Source organism: Danio rerio, chromosome 11, assembly GCF_049306965.1.
Source record: "Danio rerio strain Tuebingen ecotype United States chromosome 11, GRCz12tu, whole genome shotgun sequence".
NCBI classification, from domain to species: Eukaryota; Metazoa; Chordata; class Actinopteri; order Cypriniformes; family Danionidae; genus Danio; species Danio rerio.
In genome coordinates this window covers 22111643-22124669 of record NC_133186.1, presented here as the reverse complement: position 1 = coordinate 22124669, position 13027 = coordinate 22111643, and the positions used below count along the sequence as shown (strand labels likewise).

At 40.9% G+C, this 13027-nt stretch overlaps 2 protein-coding genes across 31 annotated transcripts in view; one reads left to right on the top strand and one right to left on the bottom strand.

The window, feature by feature from the left end:
* Nucleotides 1-13027, bottom strand: part of cadpsa (Ca2+-dependent activator protein for secretion a) — a 252412-nt gene that overhangs the window by 7016 nt on the left and 232369 nt on the right. The gene's annotated exons all lie outside the window — the stretch shown is intronic.
* The window catches only part of si:dkey-274m17.3, an 80234-nt gene that overhangs the window by 35916 nt on the left and 31291 nt on the right, over nt 1-13027 (top strand). The window contains exon 7 of one of the 6 annotated variants that reach the window (XR_012387130.1): nt 1165-1935. The exons of 4 other annotated variants lie outside the window; for them this stretch is intronic. The gene's annotated coding sequence lies outside the window, so the exon portion shown is untranslated. Of the gene's footprint in view, nt 1-1164; nt 2327-13027 lie in introns of those variants that run through there. One more of the 6 variants, XM_073916669.1, reaches the window with a different exon arrangement.

Below are 13027 nucleotides of genomic sequence, written 5' to 3'. Positions count from 1 at the left end.
GTTAAGCACCGCCTGCTGGTCTCACCAACACCACCTCCATCACCAACCTAACTTTCCCATGTGGTCTTCCATCCAGGTACTGCCCAGGCACAGCCCTGCTTAGCTTCAGTGGGCGACCATGTGAGAGTTCCAGAAAGCTAGCTGCCCGTAAATGGTTGCCATTTAACAATATTATTATGTTCCAGGCTAGTCTAAGATGCTTTGATTTTTTTTTTTTAGGCTGGACTAGCAAGAACTAACATTGTGGTGAAATAAAATCCATTCATTCATTTTCTTTTTGGCTTAGTCCCTTTATTAATCAGGGGTTGTCACAGCGAAATGAAACGATATCGCTATACTTGCATGGCACATTTGGTCCCCACAATGTCAGCAATGTATCTCCATAGACATAATACGTTTTATAAAGCCCACCCCTACAACCCTAAAACCAACATTCACTGAGAACCTAACAAAATTTCAGTGTTAAAAGACCACGTTAACTGATTTTTAGGCAGTTTTAATTACGAGGACACAACACATGTCCTTGCAAACCACCACCAATACCATTTCATTATTTAATTGATCCTTGTAAACCACATAAACAATTACAAACTTGGATTTACTTTGGTTCCTGTGTATAAATCACTTCTGGACATATTATTTAATCCATTCACCAAAATGGGACATCTTGCTTTTGACCCATATGGGACTTCAGCGTCAACGCTTGACTGAAGGCGTGTCTGAAGTTGGGGCTAAAGCGATCGTCATAGCAGCGTCAGCCAATGAAATTCAGTCAGCAATAGGCCACTGTCTTGCTGGTGTATTTGATACAGCGATCTGATTGGCTGACGCTTCCGTCGGCACTTGAAAAGTCGAGCTAGTCCCAACTTCTGCTGCAAGCAACGTCTCTGAAGCGGTGCCGACGGATCCACAATGCAGTTCGGGAACGCCTGACGTCGCCCATATAAAGTTAATGGGAAGTGTTGACGCTGACGATAGTGGGTTTCCTCTTTAAAAATTTAACATCAAGTGCACTCCTTTCACTCATCGATTGCTAAAATGTACAATAGGTTGAAGTGAGCTTTAAGAGCCATTGATGACATTACAGGGAAATGTTATAGATAAAACAGGTCCCTTAAAAGAAGTCCTTCTGTCACAGTTTTGATCCTCTCTGTCTCCACCCAGAAACTGCTAATTGTCAGTTCGGGATCTTCATCTGTCTCCTGCGCTGCTTTTGGATACTGATCACAAGAGAAGTTGCCCATGTTAAACCAGCCACAATCCTGCCCTCAGCCTGCGCTTCAAACCCTGGTGCTTTCTGTCACATTGAGGGAGAAACATCCATCATTACCAGCGGACATGTTGTCTTTACCACAGTCACAATCAGCTCGCTGGTGTAACTGTGGCTCAGGGTCTTTTTTTTTTTTTTAACAAGGCTCTCTCTTCGTTTTGCTCTTTGTTTCTACTCGGTGAAACTCGCTGAACTCAAAGCACCTCCTAAATAGCCAGTGCACTTGGCTTTTGGGCTGCAGATGTTGGACCGCGGGGAGGATCTCGTTTGAGGTCTAATTGATTAGTTATGATCGAGCTGGTGTGATGGTAATGTGAGCTGACTGAGTCTCAACGGTTTAGGAGCTGAGCAAATCGAGCCGGAGACGTGAGCTGGAGTTGTGGCTTGAGTAACTGCAGCACACTTGACAGTACAGAGTTGAGGACTATCAGCGAAATAAACAAGACTATAGGAAGGACCAAATTTGGACATGATTCTAATACAACTTTTTGTTTAACCATAGTTAAACCATAGCTATGCTTCTGCTGCACTCTAAAAAAGTGTCCATTAATTCATTGATTCCACCAGTTTAACATGCTGAAAGGGACTTGAGTTCAGTCTACTGGTGTTTAAATGACACCATTAAGGAGTTCTGTTTTCAATAAATGAATGGTTGTTTAATATTCAAACTAAGCGGCTGAGGTTAGTGCAGTGAATCAGAGCTTGGTGTTGCTCTGTGAGGGCTGGTTCTCTGTGCCTGTGAAAGATCGGGCAGCCGGGCCGCGATGGACCCCCACAGGGAGGCCAGACCTGGAGCAACTGCTCTATCTCACACTCAGGCTTTCTCTCATGCTCGCTCTCCATCTCCTACATTTGCTCCTATAATAGTGTGACCTCTTCATCCTTTATAATTTTAAGCAAATAGTTAACCCACAAATCAAAATTCTGATATCATTTTCTCAACTTCAAGACTTTCTAAACCAGTCTTTGAATCTTTTGTTGAGCATGTAAGAAGAATGTTTTTAAATCTGTTAAAGAATGAAAACTGTTTTTTTCTAATAATAATTTATTACATTTATAAAGCGTTTTTCTTGACACTCAAAACACTTTACACATAGGGGGGAATCTCCTCAATCACAACCGCTGTGCAGCATCCACCTGGATGACACGACGGCAGCCATATTTGTGCCAAACCGCACACCACACACCAGTTGATTGGTGGAGAGGATATAAAGTGTTGAAGCCAATTATGATATGGGGATGGTTAGGAGGCCATGATGGACAAAGGCCAGTGGGCAAATTTAGTTAGGGTGCCAGGGTTAAACCCCTACTCTTTTTCAATGGACATCCTGAGATTTTTTAACAACCACAGAGAGTCAGGACCTCAGTTTAACATCTCTTCTAAAAGATGGCATTCACTGATCAGTATAGAGTTCTGATCAATATTCTAGGGGGTTAGGATCCACACAGACCGCAGGTTGAGCACCCCTTGCTGGTCTCACTAATGCAACCAAGCTTTCCCATGTGGTCTCACATCCAAGGACTGACCGGGCGAAGCCATGCTTAGCTTCAGTGGGCGACCATGTGGGAGATGCAGAGAGCTAGCTGTATACAATTGAAGTACAAATCATTGTACATGTAACCGAGATCAGCTGGAAGGTAGCTGTGTGGGTAAACCGCAGATGGGTCACAGCCGTTTTTAGTGTCCAAAAATGTACCAATAGTGGCCAAATTTACTAAGCCAGAATCATAGATTAAAATCCCGCTCAGTGGCGTGACAAGCATTATTGAGGTTTATAGGGTCAGTATAATGGAGACATGCTAGTAGAGGCTGTGCAGGTAAACCTCACTCTTCTGATTTTAAGAGGTGCACTAGCAATGCTAACAAGGTGGACTTCCACCTATGCCAGAAATCGGAGTTCAAATCCCACTCAGAACAAGTCAATGTAGAACCAGGGGTTTACATTAGTGCCATGAACCAGATATGAGTGAGTTTTAGATCTGTGTAGTAGTTATAGATAAACGATTTATCCAAATATCTTCTTTGTTTCACAGTAAGCTTGGAATGACATGCAGTGATTGAAGAATTTATAATTTTTAATGTACTATCCCTTTAAACTTATTACCAATACACTTAATGACAACATCAACATAAAAATCAACACGGTTTAATATGTATTCTACCTCATAGTCTCTATTATGGGAACCAAATCAGATGAAAAATGAAACAACACATTAGTCCAACACATAAGTACTTTCCAATACATCGATATTTTGAAACTCATGAGGGACTCGTCCAATAGGACCATGTCCTCTGTGGTCTTGGTTGTGAAATGAACAGTGCTGGCAGTGGGACATTGTTCTGCTGTCAGCAGAGAAACAGAAGACTCTCTGAGAGCGTATTATGTACTGTGGCACTTTTTGGATATTGAGCAGCGGGAAGCTGGCAATAGCTGCTAGCCAAAACAGGAGTATCATAACTCTGCATGCATAATGAAAGAAGCGGATATGGGAGAGAAAAAAAATCTGTGATCATCTAACGAGTTCCATCTGATATTGGAACGCGTGAGGACTGCGTGTATGCGTGTGTGTGTGTTGGACGCGTACGTTATGGTTACCGATACAACACACATGAACATCTGCAGGGCCCCCACACCTCTAGTGGGGAGTGCTGAAAGGCTGAGCGACCTCCTGCCCCCTGCCACACCATGCACATGCACAAGCCGCGCTCCTAAGCTTGCGTTCACACTCTAGTCTTTGACATGTTACAGGAAGCCATAGCGCCTAGCAGGGGGGCAACAAACAGAATTCAGTGTAAGGTTGCACATCCATCCACCCCCGTCGCAGACACACACACACACACACACACACACACACTCACGACTCGCTTTTATCGAATCCTGAAGCACCTGAAGGCTAGGGGCTCCTATGTGAGGAAAGAGCTGGTAAGGGCCGAGCTCGGATTAGAAAAAAACACACTCTTACAAAAGCAGGAATGCCGAGGAGGGGCCGGGGAGCTCGGTGGGGGGTAATGGGGGGATTACAAGCAACCTGTGACTCTGCCTCTTTCTGCCCTTGCTGGTGGTAGTGGCTCTGTAAATGTGTGTGTGCGCCGCTCGGCCTGCTCTCGGAGGCCTAGGCTGTTTGAGAAGCGCTCCTGCTGGGACCCAGCTGTGTCTGCAATTAGCAGTAGGGATGGAATGATGATGGTTGCTAGCGCTGATGTTAATGCAAAGAGACAGGCTGGTGGAGATGAAAACAGAACGAAAGCGACTCTGAGAGGTGCCTCCCCCTTGTCCTCTCCGCACTCTGGGAATCAAAAAGCAAGAAAATACCTCAAACAAAAAACACGAAAATCGAACATTCAACCTTTCTCCTGGTACTCTTTGCGTCTTTGTTTGTGTTTAATAGAGCCATCTCTCTCAGGCCAGCGGGTCGTAGGGCACTCGTCCATCTCACCGGCCAGGCGACTGAATTGGGCACCTTGCCGGGACAGAGAGGGAGGCCCCAGGGGCTGAGGAGTCTTTAAATCTGACTACAAGACATTATGCACTTAGGACAAAAGCGTAGGGTAATCCTACCTGCTTGCTGTTCACGGCCGCCACCGGCCCGTTATTGTTCGCCTCATCCCTCCTGAGAGGAGGTCCATTGATGACTGAACTCAATTACCATGGTAACTCACACCGGTGACCCCACGCCTCCCGGCGCTCACTATCTCTCCGCTGCGGGACCCCACGGCCTTGTAGAAAAAACGTTGTGTAGGAAATACACGACCCTAAACGTAGTCCTCCGACGCACTGCTGCGTTAGCGCTCTTTCTCTCTAGAAATAGGTGCTTCTGAATGGCGGGATTGAAAATAAAGTTTCAGGCTCAGCAAGCAAAAGGGCTTCAAACTGCTCACGATTGTGCTGCGGATACAAAGAGAACCCTGCTCGGGATTTGCACGCCTCAACGGATCCTTAAGTGGAACAAGCCCTTACTGTTTCTGTGCAAGCTCTGCTACACTTAAGTGTTTATAACGTTGTTGTTGTTGTCTTATGCTTGTGTGTGCGTGCAAATGAAGCAATTCCCACTAAATGGAATGTGCTGTAATTTTTGCGCGAATCTCTCAATCAAAACATATAATTGTGAAAAGAGAACGCATTTCTGTTTGAAACCCTGTCCAGTGTCCAAACAGGGCCCTTCTTTAGAAAAACAAGCTCCAAAAGAAGGGGCTCGTCGAAATGAACTAAACGGCGGGAATTACAGTCTGTGATCGTGTCATTGAGTAAACACACAATGAAGAAAAAGGGGTGAGGGATAAAAAAGGAACAGGAGAGAGAGAGAGTTTGGTCCCAGGGCAAAGTGAGCCATTCTCCTCACAAAGGAACGCTTAGGGGAGGATTGAGCCGAGCAGGAATGAGGAGCATAACACTTGTGGGGTTCGGCTTCAATGGGGGGAACGAAATGGAATAAACCAGCGAGCACTTGAGAGCCCCGCAGTGCACCTGAATGGCTAAGGGGTGGGAGGGGGGCGGAGGGGGGAGCGCAGAAGGTGAATGGGCTGCTTTTTGGGACCAATTTGTTTCTTTTCACCCTTTTCCCCTTCCTCTGTGCTGACAGATGTACAAAGGCGGACCCGCGCTGAGCCTCTCGTATACATGAACCCACTAGCAGATGTCACTTTTGTCAGACAAGTTAATCAAACAAATGCCACCATACCTCACTTATATGTCACAGGGAGAGCGAGAGACGGAGAGAGAGCCAATAGGCGGCTAATAGATCCAGGAGCTCGAATACACTTCTGCTGCTGTACGTTTACTTTGCTAAAATCTCTAGTCGTTAGTGTTGTTCCTACGGGTTTATTTAAATTAGCCGTGGTTCACAGTAAGCAACAGAGAAAGCACCTCGACCTCCGTAATTATCAGAAACCTGAACCGCTCACATCTGCCCAGCATTCTGTAAGAGCCAAACCTCTTTTACATGTTTTGAACAGTATCTGTGAAAGGACCTGTTGGGTTCCTTTTAGTCTTTTTTTATATACTGACCTACTCGCATTCAGATTATTCATCTAAAGCTCCTTTTTCAATGGGTTTACCTCTAAAATAAAAGGATTAACTGGGGAGAAAAACAATAAGTGTATATCCGCCTCCCATATCGCAAGGTTATCTAAATGCAATCAGAGGCTTGAATTAAATATACATAAATAAAAAACACATTTTTTGGTTGTTGTTTTTCTGGATTTCATAATTAAGATATTTTCAAAGCACACATTGCGTTAAATGTTAAGATTAACATAAGAAAGCGTGTCTTCCCTTTTTTTTTTTAGAGAATTTAAGTTTTTAAGTTTTCTTGATACATAAAACTCATTTATTCATTCATTTTTTTGTTGGCTTAGTCCCTTTATTAATTTGGGGTCGCCACAGCGGAATGAACCACCAACTTATCCAGCACGTTTTTTACACTGCAGATGCCCTTCCAGCCGCAACCCTTCCCTGGGAAACATCCACACACACACTCAATCACACACACACTCATACACTACGGAAAATTTAGCCTACCCAATTCACCTGTACCGCATGCCTTTGGACTGTGGGGGAAACCGGAGCACCCAGAGGAAACCCACGCAAACGCAGGGGGAACATGCAAACTCCACATGGAAACCTACTGTGCCACTATGTCACCCGATACAAAAAAACTATTCAAAACTAAAAAACATCAAATCCAAAAATGTCATAAAATAAATCTTCAGTTATTATTAAAATGGTTTCTTATAGGCCACAGAATGCACAGCATATCATTATATGCGCGTTAAAGTTAATTATACTGTTCACTTGAGTCAAATTGACCTGCAAAGTGGTTAAGTGTCCACAGACAGTGAAGTGGTATTGCAGGTCTGTGAAATGCAGCGGCAGCTCAGTCTAAACTAACCCCATCTCCAACCCCTACTTGTTCTTCACAGTATCCAGCAGTGGTACGATTAAACCGTATTATTGTTCACCATAAAGTGCAATCTCGACAATCTGATAACTGCCAAGGTCAACGGGAATACTTCAAATCAATCAATGAGGGAAGGCTGCAATCTCCTCCAGAAGCAGATTAAGTGTATAATTGACGTGTGTAATCTGCCGTGTAGCTAAAACGCTCTGCCGGCACTCAGACACGCATACATACGCTGGAGAGCCGGGGTAGGACTGTGGTATCAGTGGAGCGCTGGATTTGGAGATGGCTTTTTTAATCAATGATCTCTGCGCTCCGCCCCAATCTAACAGATGAGCCCTCACGTTAAGCACAGCTGCCTTAATCCTGCTCTACTCAGCTGTTCTTTCAAGAACTGGCAGCCTGGCGGAGTGAAATAAATTAATTTTCTCCCTCCTCCCTTTCTAGCCCTTTTTCTGTTGCTTTGTACTCAACTTAAACTTTATCCCTCCACTAGACGAATGATTGGACTTTTAGGCAGCTTCTATCTGGAATCTGGCATTCTTAAAACTCTAGTAAAATGTGTTAATATTTAAATGCAGACGATATTTTTTTTTCCTTCTCAATAAAAAAATTCGTTAAAAAAATAAAAATAAATAGTTTTCAAATTGACAATGAAATATATATATAAAAAATTCAAATAAATTACGAATCAACATATAATAATTGATATTTTTTTCTACCCATTTAAAAAAGTTACTATTAATTACTTAATACTTACTTGACAAATTTTCAAACAGACAAAAACATTTAAAATTCCATCATCCATATATCTTATAAACTCAACAAGCAATAATTAATAAATTGTTCTTCCAAAAACGGGATACTATTTCTAAATATATTTGACTAGAAATCCTAGTATTAATTGAACATTCAAAATGAGAAACTGAAACTCTTAGAAACTGAAACTGCATTTTATACATTCATATCTTATAAATCAATAATAAATAATTAATAAAATAATCATCAATAAGCCTCTTCACAATTATTACTAATTACTAGTATAATTTTACCCTCCCTTGACTTATTCACATCACAAGATTGAAGTTTTCTTTATTTCTCTTTGTTTTCATTTTTAATACTTGCACCCGTATGGTGGCATTATGAAATGGCATTATGAAAACAGCCATATTTGGAATACGTCAAACAGCAAGCATAATCTTCTTATTCTGGCCAGTGTGCCATCTCTGTCTGTGAGAAATCAGCATCCTTGGCCCCAATTAACCCAAGCTTAGCGTGGGCCACATATACTTCAATATGACAAGCAGCCAAGATCCACCAAGCAATTATACAACACCCACCTAACAGATCATTTCAAAGCGGATTACTAAAACAATCGAAAAATGAAAGAGTAAAAGGGGAGGAGGCCGTCAACAATATTCTGACGACCAGAGCCAAAATAACAAGTGAAAGCATTTCTGACCCATTCAAGCACAATCCAATACTAAAAACAACAACACATAATAAATGATGACGAAAACACTCTTGTAGTGTCTGGTGCTCCATATAAAACACTGCATTTTTATTTGGCAGTAACTCATTTCAGAACTAATTAAAGCTTATTTAACTCTCAATGATTAGTCTGTCTAAACCACCAAATATGAACCAATTTCACACCCTGGCTAACTTGATCACTTTAAAAGTTGGTGTTAATAGCCTAGTGGATAACACTTAGCACTGAGCTAGATACAGTATGTGGATAACACATATACTCAACCCAGGCTCATTCTGAAAACGTACCCCTATATACATTTCTGGAGTGCACCAAATACGTCCCAGGAGCTATGTATTTTGCAGTTTTTGTTTTTGCAAATCCACCAGAGGTCACTGTGTATGCTTTTTTAGGACTCAAATTTATTTTGTAAGTGCCATTCGCGCCTGCTGTCCTTGCATAAATCCAACAGAGGCCGCTGTCGACTGACTGTTTGACTGTATAAATGACTGACTGATCGATCGATCGACTGACCCACCCTCCTCCTTCCCTAAACCCAACCAATAGTATTTTCAAAAGCACCAATTGACATGGCCTATATCTTTCCTAAACCTACCCGACAGTTTTAAAAAGCAATTTAGAAAAAGAAAAGCCCTCGTCTGTTTTTACCATGTTTTTGGATTGTACCACATTCTCACCCTGTTATTTATTTTTATTTTTTGGCTTCTGTTTTTGTCTCACGTTCTTTCTGGAACCAGTCTTCACCGGACTCAAACCCCGTCATCATGGTCAACTCCTCTCTGTGCCTCAAGTCGGTCAATGTACATAGCGAGCTAACTAGACAAACAAGTAACAGCAGGAAAGCCGTCCATACGGAGGTAATCGGTCAGCTGGTAAATGCAAAAAGAAACGGTGTCATACCGCCCCGTAGCGTTCGTTTTAAAGAAAAAATACAGCCATACGTACTTCTAGCTACATAATTCGTAATCTCCAGAAACGTATATAGGGTTATGTTTTCAGAATGAGCCTGTGTTGCATATACACATATATCTGATACACAGCATTGAGGTGCTCATGGGGACCTGAATCCAATTACCAACTCGAGGTCCTTTTTCAATCCTTGCCTTTTTTCTGCTCCTGATACAATTCTCTCTTAACTTGCCTCTATTCTATCCGATAAAAAAAGTTACAAACCCCCTAATAAATAATTTGATAAAAATATCACTTTTAAAACATAAGTAGTTTTTTTTTTCACTATGATGCCATAGAGTAGCATTTTGGGCTCCTCAAATCTTCCCGTGATGACGTCTTACATTTTTTTTCTTAACAAAGAATCTGTATCAGATGCGACATGACATTTGAAGTCCATATCAAATGAAAATTTTCAATGTTTATTATGCTATAGCACATATAGTTATTCTTTAGGTAAACAATTAATCTGTGTAAGTTAATCCACTGAAGAAAAAAATCAAAGTCTGACCATTTGTTTCTGCGATTGGAGTGGCGATTCCTTCTCTGTCAATTCGACGGCTTTCGCCACAATATTCTTAACCACGCCCCTCTTACTGAAAGCCCCACCCCATACTCAATATTCCTTTGTAGTTGAAGTACATCGGCATGCTGAAATAAAAGTCTCCGCAACTTCTGTTTCATACAGACTTTAAAGTCGGCATAAAATGGGCTGTATGCAATGCTTGTGTTTTTCAGCCAATGATGATCTTCCGGCAAAAGCTATATGTGACTATTTTCAATTTCATAAGGTTCCTTCTAAAGCATCAATGTTATAATGTAATTAAAAAATTATCAGTTAAATAGACTTAAGCATCCATTTGGTTGTTAAAGCGTAAAAAGAGACGAAAGACCATTTAAATGTAGGCACCATCATTAGCAGCAGGTTATCGCAGAAATTCTATTTAAAATATTGGGGTAAAATTAATTTCCATATTTTAAAAACATGGCATGGAAAAATATAATATAATGCAGTGCTTCTTGTTTCTTGTTTGGTCTGATACCCTCTTTATATGGTATTTTAGCTAGGCAGTGAAGATCACAGTTTTTTTTTTTTTTTCACCTTTTTTTTTTAAGAAATCAGATCTTAAATGTGGCGATTTTGTATGGGATGACAGTTAACCGGAAGCCCTGGCTGACTGAAATTAAAAGTCTGTGTGCGTATACCACATTGAAGTTCAGATTATTCTTTTTTCCTTATTGTGATGAATTTTCAAGTGATATGCCTTCTAAAATTAGGATGAAATGTAAGGCTGGGCATAAAATTGGTTGGTTTATACTATTGTATATGCACACAGATCGACTATTAAAGATTATTATTATTTTTTCCTATTTTGATGAATTTTCAAGTGATATGCCTTCTGAAATTAGGATAAAATGTAAGAAGGGGCATAAATCGGTTGGGTTATACTATTGCATAGTAGTCATAATATCACAGTAGGCAGCATGGTGGCGCAGTGGGGAGCACAATCACCTCACAGCAAAGAGATCGTTGGTTTGAGCCCCAGCTGGGTCAGTTGGCATTTCTGTGTGGAGTTTGCATGTTCTCCCCCTGTTTGCGTGGGTTTCCTCCGAGTGCTCCGGTTTCCCCTGATTCCAAAGACATGCACTTTAGGTGAATTAAATAAAGTAAATTGGCTGCAGTGTATGTGTGTGTGTGTGTGTGTGTGTGCAAGAGTGTTTGGGTGTTTCCCAGTGTTGGGTTGCGGCTGGAAGGGCATCCACTGCATAAAACATATGCTGGATATGTTGGCGGTTCATTCCGCTGTGGTGACCCCTGATTATTAAAGGGACTAGGCCAAAAAGAAAATGAATGATTAAATATCATAGTACAACATTTATATATATATATAAATATATATATATATATATATATATATATATATATATATATATATATATATATATATATATATATTAGCAAACTTCCTTGCATCAAATGTGCTTTTTTATAGAAATCAGATCTTAAACGTGGCAATTTTGTATGGTATGACAATTAACCAAAAGCCCTGGGGCTGGCTGACTGAAATTATAAGTCTGTGTGCCTATACCCCATTGGAGTTTAGATTGTCTTTTTTTCCTTATTGTGACAAATATTCAAGTGACATGGTTTCTGAAATGAGGAAAAAATGTAAGTCGAGGTAAAAATCCTCGCTTCGAGAATTGACTGAATTGTTGGATGTTGGGTACTGCCAAAAAATTACTGCACTGCACTCCCAACAAAATGGACAGGTTTATAACCAAATTAATAAATAATTAACCTTATAAACATTATTAAAGGTACATGCTGAGTGACTGATGTTGTTGGCTGGTAGTGAGTCACATTTCTAACGTTCATGTTTAAACTACGTTTGCTAGTTATTTTGTGTTTAAGATATGAGGTAAACTATCTGCTTCAGCTTTCAGTATGCAAATAAACCACAGGCAAAAGGGTATTTAAACTAATATTGGTAACGTTTAACACTGAATAAAGCTCATCATGAGCATCTAAGGTTTTTATTCTTTATAGTAGATTATACTGTAGTTTAGGCTGCAAAACTTTTGCATGTCACCTTCTCATTAAGAGTGTATTTACTTTGAAGAGCTTTAAAGGATTTGAATCAATTAAAGCTCCTTTCGTAGAATGAAAAGGTCCAAGAGAAGTTAAAGTTTCTTAAAATTAATATTTTTTTAAGGGATGAATGGTTGTTTCATACTATTGTATAATGGTCATAATATCCTAGTACATAATGTTTTTATATATCTGCAAACTTCTTCGAATCAAATGTCCTTTTTAAAATCAGCAAATACGGATCGAGTATGAATAAAAGTAAAAAAAGGGGTTGCTGCTGTTCTTTTAAACCCATTTAATTAGTTCCGTCGAAACTATAATCTGTTCTATGACGTTTTATTCATAATGGCGTGCAGTTTTTTTCTTTCAATAGGGTGCATGTAGCGGGTTTAAAACAACAGCACGTGGTGTTATGACTCATCGAGGAGGATGTTATGACATCTTTAACAAGTGAAATGACAAAGTAACAAGAAAACATTTGAGCAGGTTGCCTGGAGCCTGTGATAAAGAGCGCTGCTATTTCAATGGCTGTTTAGCATAACAGTGAGGACCAGTGTGTGCGAGATGGAGCGAGCGTGGATGTGTGTATGCATGCACACATGTTGTCTTTTTCAACTGCCTACGGAGGCCCGAGCACTTCAGCGGGTGGAGAGGGGAGATGTGTGCCATGCGTGCCCATCTGGGGTTGACGGAGGGCTGGTTGGCTGCTTGTGTGCACGGATGGATGTGTGTAAGTGCATGTAGGAGCTGAGTCTCTGAGGACACGGGCCATGCTAGTAGATGTACAAAGGAAGATTATTTGACTCTGAATAACGCCACTTGGCATAAT